At 38.8% G+C, this 19,240-nt stretch overlaps 1 pseudogene; it reads right to left on the reverse strand.

Moving 5' to 3' along the window:
• Positions 1–8,359, reverse strand: part of LOC107646432 — a 9,087-nt pseudogene extending 728 nt beyond the window's left edge.

The raw sequence follows: 19,240 nt of genomic DNA on the forward strand, positions 1-19,240 counted from the left end.
TCCGCAGCCTCCGCCACAACCAGAACCACATCCACCACCACTTCTAACCATATTTCCACACCCGCCACCACAAGCACCAGCACCGCAGCCTCCACAGCCACCACTCTTTACTTCATTGTTCCCAAAGCCTCCAGCCGAGCCTCCAAGTTTTTTTGTCAACCCTGCAGCATCTCCACTTGACAATACATTATTGATGTTTGAGTCCACTCCCTTCAGCTCTATCTTATCTTTTGCCTCATCTGAACCATTCACCTTCAGATCTTTGCTCTTAGCAATGATGCCTTCAAACCCTTCTTTCTTCATCATGTTAGAAGCAACGAAAGCCAATATGATCCCAGGCAACACCATCCATTTTTCTTTAGCCTGTTCAATTTTACACACAGGTTAATATAAAATAATGGGACATTTTTATGTGCATTCTTGTGTATATAGTAGTATATTTCATCTAATATACAATAAAAAAGGTGAATACTACAATGAAGACTTTATAATTGTTTTCGTGTGAAAATATATTCTTTTGATCCTTGGACGATGGATTGTATAATTAGATTTTAATATTTATAAAAATGTTGCCTTTGTTTAAAATGTGGCTAAATAAATAAATCATACTTTTAAATAAAATATCTTCATAAGAAGATGTTTTTGTTATATTCATTTGAGTAGTTGCCATAAAAAAATATATACTTATTTATTCTCGTATGCCAAGTTAAAACATACTCTTCTATAGGATAATGTTTCAGACCCATATAAGATAGGTTTGACGTATGTCAAGTTGGTGCCTGATGGGTACGAAATCGGATAAGTATAAATAATACATTTCTTAAATTGTTTGGAGCACTCATCACTTGATAGCTTGAAGAATATTTAATCAAATTGAATGATGTGCCTTAGCATGAGGGTATGGTACCATGACAATTCTTGATCTCAAGTCAAGCAATGCTACTGCTTTGCCATAAGGATCTTCTGTGGAGAATTCGACTGCGGTTAACAAGCCCGTTTCATTTGCTTGTTTCCTATGGTGCCTAGCTTCATAGTCTAGCTTTCTTCCTGGGAAGAGCTTCACCTGTACCAGAAATCACAAGAGTTAGTGATCAGTTTCTCATAGATTTCAAATCCATCACCACGTTCAACTTCACTGAACAAGGCTATCATGAAATAATGTAAATCGGAGTGAGGTAACCCAATCAATGGATACACTTAAGCATGCAAATCTTGTTTGCCGTCAAGAAAGTATGACAGACTTGTTTCACTAAATAGGGTCAACTACATGGATCAAACAACACTAAAGTTTCCCTGCATGCCAATATATTTTACAAACAAATGATTTTGAATAAATACATACCATCGTGGAGCCAGTAAGCTCAAAGAGATGATCATCATTTTTTATTTTCTTAAACAACCAGAGCTTGTTCATAACAGACCATCCATCTTCCGTTGAGTTAGCTAGAACTCGAGTTTCACCGGAATTCATAAGGCCAACAACCTCCTTTCCTATACTTCCTGTGTTTTCTGAGTCCTTCAAGTCCCTTCAATATAATAATAAGTGAGAAGGCCCACTAATATTGTTTGTTGCCGAACCAAATTTTATTGGAAATCATATGGAAAAATGATCTCATTGTTCGAATTGGCGGCATAACCATGAGGAATCAATGCATGCATTTATTTCAAGTAGTTCCTAAACTGTACCTCATTAGAAGGCTTATGAATGTGGTGCCAGTTTCATCTGTGGCATGAGTCCAGCTCTTGGCATGGCGAGCCCTAACAGAAAGATTGAAGAAACATGCATTTTTCGAAAATGGGGATGACTGAGTCATTTCAAGCACATATGGAGCAGAAACTGGGACAGTAAAGGAGATGGCTACTCTTAACATGATTGGCTTTGAGCTAATTGTACTAGAACATGGTACCAACTCCAACCATTTCTCAACAGAGAGTTGTGAAACTGGGTCTAGATAGTCTTTCATGGGGAATGAAGTAGATCCCAATGTCTTTGCTGATCTTCTAATTGCTATGCTAGAAGAAGAATGTGACATGAGCTCAAAATGTAGCTCCCCTGTAGTTGCTCACACTGGAATGATGCAACTTGTTTTTCTTTAGATTCTGACAAAATACTTAGTCTCCTTTTAGCATTAAGAAATGCATCAGGCTGTGATTTGGAAAATATGACATGAAGACCTCTTTCTTGTCCCTCGGGTAAGTTTTTAACCCCAACAAACTCTAACAGAACCTGAAAAATAATTCAGGCATAAATTACATCTACAAGAACGTAATTCTAAGGTCGAGTTTATGCTTTCCCCATTTCAAAATCTCTGTCAATTTAAGCAAAGTAGTTAAGTGAAATATCAATGTATAAAGTACCTCCACGATTTTCCGATATTGTAGCAAATTTTCATGCGGATTTTCATCTGAAGGAACAACCTTCTTGTACCAAATGTGTTTTCCCACTGTTTTGTTGTTCCAGAAAAACCATTATCCAGTTTCCGTCCTTTAGTTCTGTCTGAGTCTGTATCATCATGTTCCAGTACTTTTCCAAGTGCTTTGTTGAGGTCTTTACAATAAGAAGCTGGATGTAACTGGTGAGAGTGCCAGATTAGGTCGATGTCGTAAGTCGGAACACAGAAGCGCTTGATACCCTTCTCCTTGTTGCTCTTGATAAGATACAGGAAGCCTTTGTACCTGGCCACGGCTTCCCTGATGAACAGATCATTTTTCATGTGGGGTCTTGATACCTTTCACGAAGGAGAAATATAGGATCCATTCAGAAGATAAACGTTTTATGAACTTTCAATGAACAATAATTGACCATTAATAAAAGAAACTACAAAATAAAAAAATTCCCAAAACCACTTGTTATTCAACTAGAAATAGACCAACCAGTGACTTGTGGACTAATCTCATTTGGTAACTATCTCATGACAGAAATATAGAGATACTAGAAGACATAAATCTGTTCCGAACAGAATACATATATAAAAAGCAAGGGAAACATCTCTATCTTGGGACAAAATTTTCCCAAATTTGTGGTTACTCAAAAACCTGAGACTAGAAATAGACAACAACACGAATTCTCCATTACCTGGTAAAAGAATGGACTCTGCCTCTTGGCAGCTGAAACCAGATCATATTTGGTGTATTTTGCAAGACTTGAAATACACGAATGGAGTGAGACAAGGATTGTGTTTTGGATGAATTTCTTGAGAGAATCATCTCTCAGCGTCAATATATATATATATATATATATATATATATATATATATACATAGGTACAGAAATAAAATCCCTTAATACTAGGAGATACAACAGAATCAGATATCTAAAAACAGAAACTATATCAAATCAAAATAACTTATATAAAGCCTATATCTCTAATATGATATTCAACACTCCCCCTCAAGCTGGAGCATATAAATCATATGCACCAAGCTTGTTACATATGTATTGTATCCGAGGACCCCGGAGAGCTTTGGTGAAAATATCTGCAAGTTGATCGTTGGAGTTGACAAAGGCTGTTACTATTTCTCCACTTTGCAACTTCTCCCTTATGAAATGGCAATCAATCTCTATGTGCTTGGTCCGTTCATGAAACACAGGGTTGGAAGCAATATGTAAGGCAGCTTAATTATCGAACACCAGTTCCATCTTACTCGGCTCACAAAATTTAAGTTCCTTAACTAATTGCTTCAACCATATAAGTTCACATGTGGCAAGTGTCATAGCTCTATATTTAGCTTCCGCACTAGATCTTGCTACAACATTTTGCTTCTTACTTTTCCAAGATATCAAGTTTCCACCAATAAAAACATAATAACCAGATGTAGAACGTCTATCAGATGGAGATCCTACCCAATCTGCATCAGTATACCCAACAATCTGGTTATGTCCTTTATCTTCATACAACAAACCTTTTCCTGGACCACCTTTGATATATCTAAGGACTCTAACAGCTGCGTCCCAATGACTATCGCATGGGGAGTCAAGAAACTGACTTAGGATACTTGTGGCAAATGAAATATCTGGCCGAGTGACTGTCAAATAATTCAATCGGCCAATTAATCTGTGATATCTACCAGGATCTGCAAGAGGTTCTCCTTGATCTGGACTAAGTTTTGTGTTGGGATCCATTGGTGCATCTACAGGTCTAGAATCCAACATTCCAGTTTCTTCAAGAATATCCAGAGCATATTTTCTCTGTGAGATACAGATCCCAGCATTAGATTGTGCCACTTCAATTCCTAGAAAATATTTTAACTTCCCCATATCCTTAGTCTGAAAGTGATCAAACAAGTGTTGTTTTAACTGAGTGATTCCCTCATGATCATCTCCAGTAATGACAATATCATCCACATAAACAACCAGATATATGGAGGTCGTGGAGGAAGAATGACGGGAGAAAACTGAATGATCTGCTTCACTCTGAATCATGCCAAATTTAGAAATAACAGCACTAAAGCGACTAAACCAAGCTCGAGGGGATTGTTTCAAGCCATATAAAGATCGGCGTAAATGACATACTAAGCCGAAAGACTCCCCCTGAGCAACAAACCCGGGAGGTTGCTCCATGTATACTTCCTCCTCGAGATCACCATGTAAGAAAGTATTTTTAATATCAAGTTGATGAAGAGGCCAATGGCGAATGACAGCCATAGAAAGAAAAAGACGAACAGAGGCCAACTTCGCAACAGGAGAGAAGGTATCACCATAGTCCAAACCAAAGATTTGAGTGTAGCCCTTAGCCACAAGGCGGGCTTTTAATCGATCAATGGTTCCATCTAAGCCGACCTTAATAGTATAGATCCAACGAAAACCCACAGTAGATTTGTCCGGTGGCAATGGAACAAGATCCCAAGTACCAGTAGAATGTAAGGCAGACATCTCCTCAATCATAGCCTGGTGCCACCCTGGATGTGAAAGAGCTTCTGCTGTTATTTTGGGTATAGAAATAGAAGACAAAGAGGAGTAAAAGCATAGTGCGAAGATGATAAACAATAGTAACTAAGAAAATTATAAATAGGATTAGGATTACGGGTGGAACGAGTACCTTGTCTGAGAGCAATAGGAGGACTACTGCTAACTCCCGAAGAAGGATCCAAGGACGGTTCAACCACGGGTTCAGGAGATGAGTTATCTTGGACTGCAGGCCGTGGGCGGCGATGATAAACCTGGAGAGGCTTTGTGGGAATAGGAGGCCCATCTAAGTACGGAACAGGAAGCACCTCCGTAATGGAAGGTAAAGTGATGTCGGGTGCAAAGAAAAAAAGGGTATTCTCAAGAAAAGTGACATCTGCAGACACGAAGAAATGATTAAGAGCTGGAGAATAACAACGATAACCCTTTTGAAATCGAGTGTACCCTAAGAAAACACATTTGATAGAACGAGCAGTTAACTTGTCTTTGCTTGGGGTAAGATCATGGATGAAACAAGTACAACTAAAGACTCGTAGTGGAAGAGAAAAAATGTGCTCATGAGGAAATAAAATGGAATGAGGAACTTGATTTTGCAAAATAGAAGAAGGCATACGATTAATTAAATAACATGCAGTCAGAACAGCCTCACCCCAAAACTTAAGGGGAACATGAGTATGGAGAATAAGAGTGCGAGCAGTTTCAATCAAGTGACGATGTTTACGCTCAGCCATACCATTCTGTTGAGGGGTATGAGGACAAGACGACTGATGTAGAATGCCTTGGGAGGACAAGTAAGACGAAAAGGGTGCTGAAAAATACTCATGAGCATTATCACTTCGTAAAATTTTAATTGAAGTTTTGAATTGGTTTTGAATTTCAGAACAGAAAGACTTGAAATGTGCAAATAATTCAGATCTGTCCTTCATTAAATATAACCAAGTGCAACGAGAAAAGTCATCAATAAAGGTGACAAAATAACGAAAACCAGAATGAGAAGTAACACGACTAGGTCCCTATACATCAGAATGAATAACAGAAAAGGGAGACGCAGCTTGTGTATTAACACGACTTGAAAAAGAACTACGAACATGTTTACCTAAATGACAAGTTTGACACTATAAGGTAGCAAGACGAGATAAACTCGGGACCATAGCTTGTAACTTCGAGAGGCTGGGATGTCCCAGGTGATAATGGACCACGTCCGGAGACTCAACAGCAGCAACAGAAGACATAGTAGTAGTGGGTAAGGCAAGCCGATACAGTCCTTGAGACTCACATCCTGTACCAATCGTCTGTTTCGTCCCTCGATCCTGCACAATGACGGAGTCATCAAAAAAGGTAACAGAACAATTAAGAAAACGAGTACGTTGGCTAATAGAAATCAAATTGAAAGGACAATTGGGCATGAAAAGAACAGATTTCAAAGGTAATGTAGGAAGAGGAGTAGCTTGACCTATTCCCTTAGCACCAATTTTAGAACCATCAGCCAAAGTGATAGAAGGAAGAAATACAGGGTGTTCAAGTTTAGAGAGGACAGAAGAAGTACCAGAAATGTGATCAGAAGCACCTGAGTCAAGGACCCCTGGTCCAAGAGAAGAGGAATGAGAGATACAAGCAACAGAATTACCAGAGTGGACCACCGAAGCAACGGGAGCAGATGTCTGCTTTGAAGCTTGGTACTTGAGAAACTCATCATAATTAATGCCAGAGACAAATATCCCTTGTGGTTGTGCGGCGGAGTGAATGTCAGATGGCTCATTAGTTTGGACAACATTAGCTACCTTGGTAGGACGACCATGGAGAGCATAACATTTATCCTGAGTATGACCAATCCTATGGCTATAGGTACAACTAGGGCGAGTACAATTACCACGACCATTACCACGACCCCCACGGTCGCTGCGAGTGGGCACTTGAAAGGACACTTGAGAAGAAGATTGGGATGCCAATTCAGTTTGGTCAAAAGTATGGGTCTCAAGAGAGGGGCCGGATTGCAAGAGTCGTGCAAATACGTCCTCAAGGGAAGGAATGGGTGAGGTGCCCAATATTTGCTGTCGAAGAGATTCAAGTTCAACTGGCAACCCAAGTAACGTAAGTACCAAAAACAGCTTCCCCTGTTGAGCATGATGGTCATCAGCATTAGACACATAGGGAAGGAGAGTCGAAAACTCTTCCTTGACAGCTTCCACAGCCCCAACATAAGATTCCATATCAGTTCTTTGAAGCTGTAAACTACACAGCTTCTTAGCAACATGGTAAAGTCTTGCAATATCATTAGTGTCTAAAGCTTTAGCATGGTCCCACACCTTTTTACAAGTTTTGTAAGCCCGAAACATAGTCAGCTTTGGTGGATCAATGGTCTGCCACATAAGGTTACATAGCTGGGCATCAATCTTCTTCCAAGTGGTTTTGTCAGCGGTGCGAACATCATCAACAGATTTAGTAAGGTGGTCTTCATAGCCTTGGCCCATGAACCAAAGTTCCACAGAATCAGCCCAAGAAAGGTAATTTTTGGCACCCATCAATTTTTCAAAGGTCATTGTAGTGGTTCCAGAAACAACAGATGTTAGAACAATCGGTTTGCCACCATTGGAGTTGGTGTCGGGGGTTACCTTAGAAGACATGATGGCAGATACTCAGAAACGGCTAGAAAACACCTGTAGAAGGGAAACGAGGGCCGGAAAAAGCATGGGCAGCGGAGCGTGACGTTCACGCGCATCTGGAGCGGAGGCGCGTGAGGACCACGCGCAGGAAAAGGGGCGGCGCGTGTCGGCGCGTGCGGCGGTTGACAGCGGTGAAATTTTGGGGACAGGCCGAACTTGGCTTTTCGGTTCTAATTCTGGAGTTGCTTTGGAGTGGGTCTGATGTTTGACAAGGTTTTGGCCGGAAAAACAGTTTCTGACGAAGAGACACAGCTGATAGTGTCAGCTGGTGGGAAAAGGGAACACGACTGAGAGATTGCAGCCGAAAAAGAAGAAAAACAAATAGAAACCAGAGCCAGGTCGGAACCCGCTTTGATACCAACTTGAAATACACGAATGGAGTGAGACAAGGATTGTGTTTTGGATGAATTCCTTGAGAGAATCATCTCTCAGCGTCAATATATATATATATAAACTCCCTTAATACTAGGAGATACAATAGAATCAGATATCTAAAAATAGAAACTATATCAAAACATAATAACTTATATAAAGCCTATATCTCAAATCTGATATTCAACAGCAAGACTTGAAATCCTTTCAGAGATATCCTCTGGAAGAAGGTTAGTCAAATCAACATTGTAGGGCTCATTAGGATACATTTTATTCCATATTTCTTCAGTTTGCCTGCTACAAACTCCTTCAACAGTGGAGACAACACCAAAGTTGTCGAGTATCCGACAGTAAAGTTCCTCGCAGTCAGACTTGTATCTTCCTATGGAATAGAACCAAAACATTATAATTAGCATCTATATTCCATCAAACAATCAGGAACATGTAAATATTTTTCTGGTCTGAAACGCTACCGGGTTTAGCTTGTGACAGTGCCAAACCCATTCATAGTCAAGAGAACTACCAAAGGCCCTTCAAAGGTCCGAGACTGAGAATGTTTCGCGAGCAAGGGAAGCCAACAAGCATTGTACCTAGTTATTCATTTTCATTGAGTTAAACTAGACGAGCAAACCAAGAGTTTGAAGTTTAAATCCTTTCTCATAGGAAAAATATCAAACAGCTGGTAGATGTGAAACTCCATAAACAGCAAGGGAAACAAATAAATATAATCAGAGAATGTTCACCTATAGATTGCCCTGTCAAGAGCAGAACCATCATAGAGGTGACGATTCCTATCTACAGCTGCAAGGAACTGAAGCTATTTTTTTTGTAGCGGCTTCAAGGTCCACACTTACTGCAATCCACTATAATTCTTGCTGTGGTTCCATTCTCTCAATTCAACCTGCAAAACACACTCTCTTTCAGAAACAATCTGGTATAAACTTCAACTGTTAATATACTTTAAGACATATTAGTCAACCATATATGTCATCAAAACTGAAAATTGATCAGATTCTTGTGTTATCAGAAGGAATGGTACCAGACAATGAATGTGGCAAATTCAGATTAAAAAGAGACCTTGTATCACAATTCAGAAGTTGGTCAACCAGAAAGATTAGAGTGAAAAAGAAAGGGACCTAATTTGCAAAACCTTTGTGACCAAAACTTAAAAAAGAGTGTGTTCCTGTTAAGATAAAACACTATGATCATCCACTATGTATCAAGTCAATTGGTTTTTTATTTTGAATCACTACTACAAGAAATAAATAAATAAACAAATAAAAACAATTGACTCATATTTCTTTCCGTTAACAGTTACATACCTGGAAAGTGGAAACAACAAAGGCAAAGAAGGTGTTGGTTCTTGTACAGAAATTTGCTGAAGGAAAATGTGTTTATGCAACAGCTTTTATATATGGAAAAGTATGAGGAACCAATGCTCTTATTATACAATGCATACAATGGGGTTTAATTGAAATTAAAATTAAATTATGGGTAATAGGGGTTTAATTGAAATTAATATTGAATTATGGTTACAATCATTAATTATGAAGATTTGCTAATTTGAATGGTTCAAAAAATTAGGATTCAGTTAAACCAAAACATAAACCATGATCATTTCTCTATGAACGGCGCCGACACAACCAAGAACGCAACCCCTCTCGCCGACGTTACTATCTCATCTTCTCACTGGCTCGTGTGTTATCACCGGAAGTCGCTCCCGGAGACGTCGAGGTCCGCAGTGGTGAACGCCCAGAAGCGCATTTCCAGCGTGTGGCTCCTTCTAGCGGCACCGCATCAAGTCCACCTGCCTAGCCAGCCTGTGGTCTATTCGGTTTATTCATCGTGCAAGATAAAGGAGTTAATATTGTCTCCTCTTTGATATGTCCATCACCGCGTGGTAGTGCGTAAATGGCATGTAAGGTCGTGCAGTCTCTGTGTCATGTTCCATCATCCATTCCTTACCACAATCCATTGAAACCACCGGAGGAAGCTCCAGAACATTTTTTCGCTGACGGTCAGCAGCCTAATAAAGTGAGAATGGTCCATTGAATTTTTCACCATGGATGCTTATTTATATAAGATTTAGATGTTCATCTTTGCATGGAGGATATGAGTGCATTAATGAGTCATGGAATATTAATATGAAAATTTAAACCAGCATGTATAAGCAATTTATTTGGTACACTGGACACGTGGCTAGTTTAGAAGTAATCACCCATGATGTGCTTGATGCCTAGAGAATAAAACGATGAGGAGATTATTATATTGCTAAATATAATAAGATAAAACTAACTGCATTGTTATTGTTAAGACTTTTCCCGAAAATGTAAGCTAAATAGAATAATAAGAGTCATGCATGTTTAGATACATATTATATATATGAGTATACATGATAGATGGCATATGCATTAAAAATGCCACTTTAGTGACATTGGATTCACAAACTCAGTAATGAAATTAGTGCATGTTGGTTGTATGTGCTGCTTTTTGATATCGGTGGTACACAATGTGATGTAGCACAGAGAATATTAGTAGTTAAAATGCTTATATAATAGGTTAAATATAATAGTTTCTATCAATAGGTGAGACTGATGCATTTTTTTCTAAATTAATATGGGTAGGATGATGCGGTCCAGTTATATTTTTGTATCTTTATATATGGAGCTTGGAAAGGATTTTTGTGCATCTCATTTACTAGTGGATTATCTAAATAGTTTTCATGAATCTGATTTTCGGTGTTTGTTTTCGTGATTATAGGCCATGCCAAGATTGGATGTTACTGAGGTTGGAAGTGAAGAGATGGATATTTGTTACGAGGTTTGGATTCTAGTTTCATCCTGTATTATAATGCTTGGGGCAATAACCATCGTGATTTTACATTTTGTTCGTTTATTTTGCGATTATAGGACATGCCGCTTTTGGATCTTTTGCAGGTTAGAAGTGAAGAGATGGATTATGGTCACCAGGTTTGGTCTCAAGTTTAACTTTTGCTAGTCCTGAACCGCATGGTTGATTTGAACATTAACGGTTTTGTTTTATTTTTTTTAATAAATTTGATACTTAGGTACCGGACCACGATGGCCTTCGGAAAGATGAAATACCATGTGTTGGAATGCGGTTTGAGCAATTGCAAATGGCTCATGAATTCTATGTGACATACGTGAAGAAAGTCAGGTTTGCTACTAAGATACGGACGACAACCTGTGATAAGATTACAAATCAACCCATTAACCAAGCTATTCACTATAATAGGGATGGGTTTTGTGTGTCTCGTGTCAAAGCGTCAACGCGGAAGAACAGGATCTCAGCCGCTGGATGCAAGGCAATGATATACGTGAAGTTTGACAAGGAGACGCAAGACTGGTTTTTCTTCAAGGTGGAATTGAGTCACTCGCACCCATGTTCAGCGAGAAAGACGGTGCACTACCATGAGTATAGGAAGCTGACCATGCATGCGAAGTGCGTGATCAAGGATAATGATGAGGCTGGGATTCGACCAAACAAGACTTTCCTAGTTTTGGCAAATGAGTCTGGGGGCCCATCTAACCTGGGATACTCAGAAAAGGATTTACGAAACTTTATTATAGCTAGGCTCCGAACCAGCAACGTCAACGTGGATGTCAGAGAGATGATGAACTATTTCATAAGAATGAAGGACATCAATCCAAACTTCTTCTACGTGGTGAATTTGGACGATGAGTGTAAATTTCGGAGTGCAGTATGGGTGGATGCAAGGTGTAGGGCGTCGTACGAATATTATGGAGATGTTGTGTCACTTGATAGCACATACAGCACAAACAAGTATGGAGTAATTACTATGGGGTTAGTTTTCTTCTTTTTTTTTCCTAGTTTGGTCATGACTGATATTTGTTTTTTGTCGCTGTTTTTCCATTTAGGCATGGATTATCGTTTGCGTCGTTCGTTGGTGTCAACCACCATGGTAAGTCGACCATCCTTGGTTGTGCTCTTATTGGAAATGAGGAAATTCCAAGTTATCAGTGGGTTTTCTGCCAATGGGTCAAGTGCATGGGAACTGCTCCACAGCTGATCATTACGATCAATGCAAATCCATTTCTCGTGCAATAAAAAATGTGTTACCCGATACACGCCATCGGTGGTGCATCTGGCACATTACGAAGAAGTTACCGCACAAGTTTGGAGGTTATCGCCGGTACAGAGAGTTATATGATGAGTTTAATGATATTGTGTGGAACTCTCGGACCGAGAAGTCATTTGAGGATAACTGGTATGAATTCATAGACGAACACAACTTACATAACAACACATGGCTGTCAGGTCTGTTAGTGTACAATTATTTTTTGCTCAATAATTGAAATCTTTTTGGTAGATGGCTTTATATGATTTAATAAAAAGTTTATCTTTCTTTATATAAACCTCTTTGATGATCGACGCATGTGGGTCCCAATATTCTTCAAGGGTGAATTTTGGGCGGCCATGAGGAGCACACAAAGGAGTGAGAGCATGCACTCATTCTACGGAAATTTCTTACATAGTCGGACTAGCTTGGTCTAATTTGTTCACGAATATGACAATGTGCTTGGAATTAAGGAGCAAAGGGAATTGGAGGATGATGCAGTAGACTCGAGAGGGGTTATCCCTTGTGCAACGACCTCACCTATGGAGAGACAATTTTAGCAGGAGTACACTACATGCATATTTAGGAATGTTCAAATTGAGTTTGTCAAGAAGGCTATTGTAGAGTCTCTGTTGTTGCTGAAGAGGGGCCAGTGGTATGCATGAAGGTTGAAGAGGAAAAACTAGTGAATGATACTATTCTTTGTGTTCCGTACGACATCCACTTTGATCGATCCACACAGGAGGTTCGTTGTGAGTGCAATCTATTTGAGAATTCAGGAGTGTTATGCTGTCATTGTCTTGAAGTCTTCCATTCTTACAGGGTGTATAAAGTACCTAATCAATATGTTCTCCCTCGTTGGAGCAAGAACATAAAGCGCAAGCATACTTATGTCAAGAGTAGTCATGACGTCAGTCGGTCGGATGAGAGTCATGTTACATTCAGGGGACTATGTGCACACTTCTACAATATTGCTCAGGATTTTGTAAACAATGATGAAGAAACAGCCTTGCTTCACGCTGCTCTGGAAGAAACAAGAGCTAAGTTGATTGCTCACCGTGTCAAGAAGAGGTCCGAGACTGTGGCGGACTCCCACAACAATAGTGGCTCAATAAGTTCGAACGTTGCCGATGTGATGGACATCCAAGCCCCATCGAAGGTAAACACAAAGGGCCGACCAAAGAGTAAGAGGCTCGGCGCTGCCTGGAGAAGTCATTTAAAAAATCTGCTCGGAGGAAAAACAAGCATGACCCCCCGGTAAATGTGTGTATCAACCTCGACCCAGCATCTTTATTTGGTATAGTACTATGGAAGTAGTTAACTGTGGACCTTTTGTTTTGTTAACCAGGTGGTTTGTCCGAAGTCAACTCAAGATGTAAGATTCGATGGTGTTGTAGGCCTGGCTGATCCCGAACAAGTTGGTGGCTTCATGTCTTTGTTAAGCTCCTTTAGAAAAAGTTAAGATTTGTTATACAATGTATTCATTTTTTTTTTCAATATTAGTGGAAGAGGCTGGTTTCATGGGGTAAACATATAGGGTTTAAGTTTCTATGCAGTTGATCAGAGAATACGATTGGATTGATTACATGAAGCATGTTAATGTCACCCGAGTGAACCTTTTTGCGTTATTTTATTCCAATGAATTGAATGCATAATGAGTATATACCATGGTTTTCCTTTTATTTTGGAGTATCGGTATTCACCCTAAGCATGGATGGGTATCCGTGAGTATTTCTATGTGCAGCGTTTGTTTGTTTTGATTAATTTTGACCAAGTTACACTAGATGTTCATTACAGTAAAGTATAGGATGTTTAGTTTAACTATATCTGTGGATGGTCATTGATCGCCTACTCCAATATGCGCACACATGCCTACTTTACTAAACAACTTTGATAACCACAGGAATCTAAGTTGCAAGAGAAATAAAACATAGAGTCTTTTACGGTAACATAACCAATAAATTCTTCTCCTGTGCAACAACAAAATTCATCCTGGTGTCATTCTAAGATGACTTTAATAAATCCCTAGGCATACGAGCATGTCATTCTAATGTGGCATAACTAAATCGCTAAGCATATCAGCAGCAACTTTCATAACTATAGTATGGTAGCCATACGTGAAAGGTCATTATTCAATTAATAAAAGATCATTATTTTTTTAATGCATTTTTAATATATTCTAAAAGTGCATTAGCATATATACTCCTATTTTTTTAATGATTTGCCTAATATGCCTGTAAGAAGTAAATTACAATATTTGCTTGTTTAATACATAGTATTCTTTAATTTTTAATAGTAACACGAAACATAATTATCTTAGTTTAATAAAAAATTATATCTATGGTAGTAACTTCAAATGTATTTTTAACTAATATTCTATTGTTAATTTAAATAATTTACCTCGTTATAAATTAACACAAAAATGAATATATATTATATTTATTATCAATTATGATGATTATATTATTTTATAAACATTATTAAAATATAAAACGTTATATAAAAAATTCTGTATTATTTGTTTCTACACTCGGGGTGACTATAATTTTTTGGATTTTTATCAAGAATTCGAATCAAAGTTAAAAATAACAATTTCTTATTCTTGAGCGGATGTTCAATTTCACTATTCGCATGGATGTTCATTATAGTACTTTATAAGATGTTTAGTTTAACTATATCTGTGGATGGTTATTGTTCCTATAGTCCAGTATTAACAAATATGACTACTTTACTATACAGCTTTGATAACTCCGGGAATCTAAGCTGCAAGAAAACAAAGTCCCTTACATGGTAACATAACCAAAGTATCATTTTAATGTCAAGCCAAAAAAATTTCATCCTAGAATCATGTAATTCTAATGTGACATAAATAAATCCGTAGGCATATCGTCAGCAAGTAAAATAATCACAATAAGGTAGTTCAATTCACTGGAGCTAAGCCTAAGTAAGCAACTTCTTCCTCCCTTTGCGCATTGCCCCCTTCGGTAATCCTTCCGCACGTTCAATCAATGACCTCGTGCTAGGTGCAGTGTATGGTGAACTAACGTTCTTCTTCTTGTTCCGTGGTGCATTGTGCCGAACAGGTTTAACCATTTCCTCCAAAAATGAAATAAGCTGCTGAATCAATGCATTGTGTTGGCCACAAATAATGTCAAGCATCAACTCCATCCTGTATGAACTGAGTGAATCCTGAGAGAACATTTATCAGGCAATTTGATATTAAGAACCGTTACAGTGATATTCATACAACATGAATGATGACATCCGGGCAAATGTTTACTTAACAAACATCGTCCCATTCGTAAAGTTCACGATCTTCTGTCCACCTTTTCATTAGTTTAATAACGCACATGCCACAGTCAAAGCTACATGAAAACAAAATACTATTGCAATTAGGATGTCAAAAACCTGTAACGTGCTATGCCACATTAGTTAAAGAAAACTTAAAAATTCTCAAATTTGGGTTATAATTTCATCTCACTTGTTCGGTTGCATTGGGACCTTGGCGTAGGAACGAGCTGGGCCGTACGTACTGCGAACGAAGGCAGGAATAGCAATGCTTGCCATATCCACTGTACTGTTAAAAAGAGACTAGTAGAGATTGAACCTGTGAGATCACATGGTCGGCCTTCTTATCAAGTTCATTAGTGGTCCATTCAACAATCCAAGGCTCGGGCACACGACATGCATGCAACGGACCATGCTTTAGGCGGTGAAAGTACAAAACATATACACAAGTAACTTGAATATTAGGACTTAAACATAAAGCCATAGATCGTTTTTAAATTTACGTAATTTATTTGCAATACCAGCAACACGAACATGCACCCGCCGCATGTTTCCCGGTTCTCGTCTTGGAATTTCCTTATCGCATCCCGCAGCCACTTTAATATCTGATACGACCAATGAAATCTTCTTGGGTTAGAGACGTCCAATATCAGAGGGAGGTGCCATGGAGAAATAGTCTACTGGCTAGTTGGGTTAAGAAACATCTTCAATACAATCAAGATAAAGTATCTTCTAAATGTCATCCTCTGTTGCTCGGTCTCCATCGGATAGGAAAAGAGAAAGTCCCGCAACTGGGTTGTAGTTTTCTTCTGAAATTCTCTCTTTATTGCCAAATGCGATTCATTTTTTTCTGCAATACCGGTATTAGGTCACCTGCGCAAAATGAAACAGTTTACCACAATCAGTACGTGTCAACATGGGAAAAAGCATAACCCCGAACCGGGAGTTTTACATCTTACATAACTTACATTAACCTTGAGAAGGTATGCCGAATACATTGTCGATAAGTTCGGCGGTAATGCGAATGTCCCCGGCGTCGACCCTTATAGTGTTTGTCTCCACGTCATAGGCCCTAGCTAGTTGGAGCATGATGCTCTGCTTCACATGCCATTGTGGTACCCGGCGCAGGAAGCCAAATCCAATGGCCTCAATCTCTGCTAACTTAGCCTGCTCATTATGTCATTCCAAATGGGTAAATAAATTGTTAATGTAGCAGGATGAGCATTGCGTCTCAACTAGTTTCTGTTGAGCAAAACAAAAAAGGATCAGCATATTTTCATAAAAAATAACCAACTATGGTCATTTATTCATGTAATCAATGGGATACCTTTTTACCCATCTGAGTGTGTCGTCGGCTGGTTTAGGGATTGGTTTGGTCGAGCACCGTGATAATTCACACACGCAATATTCAGCCGGCAATCTGAGTCATAAAGTCTTACAAAAGAAGCTGGTAAGCTGCAGCCAAATAACGTAAATAATAGCATTATATTACATTGCAATTGATGTAAACTTAATCATTGGACGCTATATGGCACGACAATATCATACTTACGTATCTAGACAAATAAGAAAATATTGGACACAGATTATAGCATTTTTCATATAAAGAAAATCTTGGGTAGCAGAAGTATAGTAGAATACAAAACCCTGCTGACTTAGATGCTTGGGACAATCTTGTGCATAATTTAATGTGGTAAAATTCCACCAATCCAACAAAAAAATGGTAGTATTAGCTTTACTTTTATAAAAAAATTGTTTACTAATTAAGTTTGTTGAATAGTAATCACTTCAGTTCAGCCCAATTCAAGTTCATCACGCTTCTTTCATGTTCCCTACCATTTTAGTCTTAACATTCACATTAATGATGGGTTGATTCATCATCATCTACACATAGGTATAATATCTTCAGAGATTAGAGTAAAGTAGTTAACAAAATAACGCATAATCCTATTAGTCTTAAATTGACCTGGAATGAATAAAATATGTAGGTACATGTACTAGCATAAAGAAGCACTAGTTCTTCTGCATGAAATTAGAAAATTCCTATTAATAAATAGTGAGTTAGGCATCTATGCAAAATAGTTTATTTTATGTAAAAAATATCATCTTCTATAATGTAAAAACAAGGCCACAAATGGCCAAAGAAGCATATACGAATGGTTAAATAGCAGGTTCTCTTCCAACATATAATCATGATAATCAGTTGAATTATGGGTTAATATCTTGCTTTAATTAAAACAAATAACAGAAAATGAGTTCATTTAGGAAAATATTGGACACAAAGATTATAGCATGTTTCATACAAAGATCAAACCTCACAATTTTCCCTTTGTCACCATCTATAAATGAGATAAAAAGCTATAACAACAGCACACCACACACGTTGCACCTCAAGTGCATCAAACCTTTACTTAGATCCATACAGCATATAATACCTTGTTAGAGTGTCCTAAATGCAATTTTTTCGTCCGGGTTTAAAAATCTAACTGTCTAGGCCTGTTATGAAAATTACTTTAACTTTATTACAAACCAATAACAATAGTTTCAGCTAATTCTTTGGTTGCAATGGCAATAGGAACACATCAATAATTAGAAATTGACGACACTAGGAAAAAAATTGAAGAATAATCATCCAATATACTATTAAAGTAACCATCCAACATACTATTAAAGTAACCATCCAACAAATATCGACCCATTTTCAACAATGCTCAGCCTGTATACGCCACGTTGCATGCACATGGTCCACACGGAAAGGGACAAAAAAGATTTAAATTTGACTGCTATATAAAAGCGATCCCAAATATTTCGACCTTTTTCGCGCCAAAATTAAATCAACAAGCATATCAAGATTATAAACTAACTACACACTCCACCGTCTCTGCGATAATAAATGGAAACCACTAATTTTTCACCATGGGTCATCAGTGATTTAACCAACAAAATATATTTACTTTCAAACATGCAACAACGACTACCAATCCAAAAATGAACAACAAAATCCACTTACATTGGATGGTTATGATTCTTCTAAGGATGATGTTCTTTATGTTTCCAGTGAACGGTGTGTTGACGAGCAGGTGGGTGTTTTTTCCCGGGTCGGCTGCTCCGTTGATAGGAGAGGAAGCGCCCACGCAATGAGAACTCTGATGCTGCTCGATTCATGGTTGAGCGCTCCTTGGTTGCATTCCTGGTCGGCGGCGTCGCGCCCAGCGGCTCTGTTGCAGAGACGGCGAGATGTTCAGGACCAAGAGTGCGCCCTCCTTGATGCCAACGATGAGGATTAATGGGTTGATGGGTGCCCTACCTCGGTTACAAAAGGGTTTGGGGGTGTTCAAAGATTGGGGGGGTTTGGGATTTAATCAACAAAATATATTTACTTTCAAACATGCAACAACTATTACCAATTAAAAAATGAACAACAAAACCCACTTATATTGGATGGTTATGATTCTTCTAGAGGTGATGTTCTTTATGTTTCCGGTGAACGGTGTGTTGACGGGCAGGTGGGTGTTTTTTCCCGGGTCGGCTACTCCGTTGATAGGAGAGGAAAGTGCCCACGCGATGAGAACTCTGCTGCTACTGGGTTCGTGGGTGAGCGCTCCTTGAATGCGTTCCTGGTCGGCGGCATCGCGCACAGTGGCTCCTTTGCAGAGACGGCGGGATGTTCAAGACCAAGAGGGCGCCGTCCTTGATGCCAACGATGAGGATTAATGGGTTGATGGGTGCCCTTCCTCGGTTGCAAAAGGGTTTGGGTGTGTGCAAAGATTGGGAGGGTTTGGGTTGGGGGGGGTTGGGAAAAAATGCCGAAACAAAAGGGTTGATTGATTTGGGGAAAAAGTGTAAATATGAGAAATTGGGTGGTATATTAAACTAAACAGCTATAATAGGATTAGGGTTATTAATTGGTTAA

Source organism: Arachis ipaensis, chromosome B06, assembly GCF_000816755.2.
Source record: "Arachis ipaensis cultivar K30076 chromosome B06, Araip1.1, whole genome shotgun sequence".
NCBI lineage: Eukaryota > Viridiplantae > Streptophyta > Magnoliopsida > Fabales > Fabaceae > Arachis > Arachis ipaensis.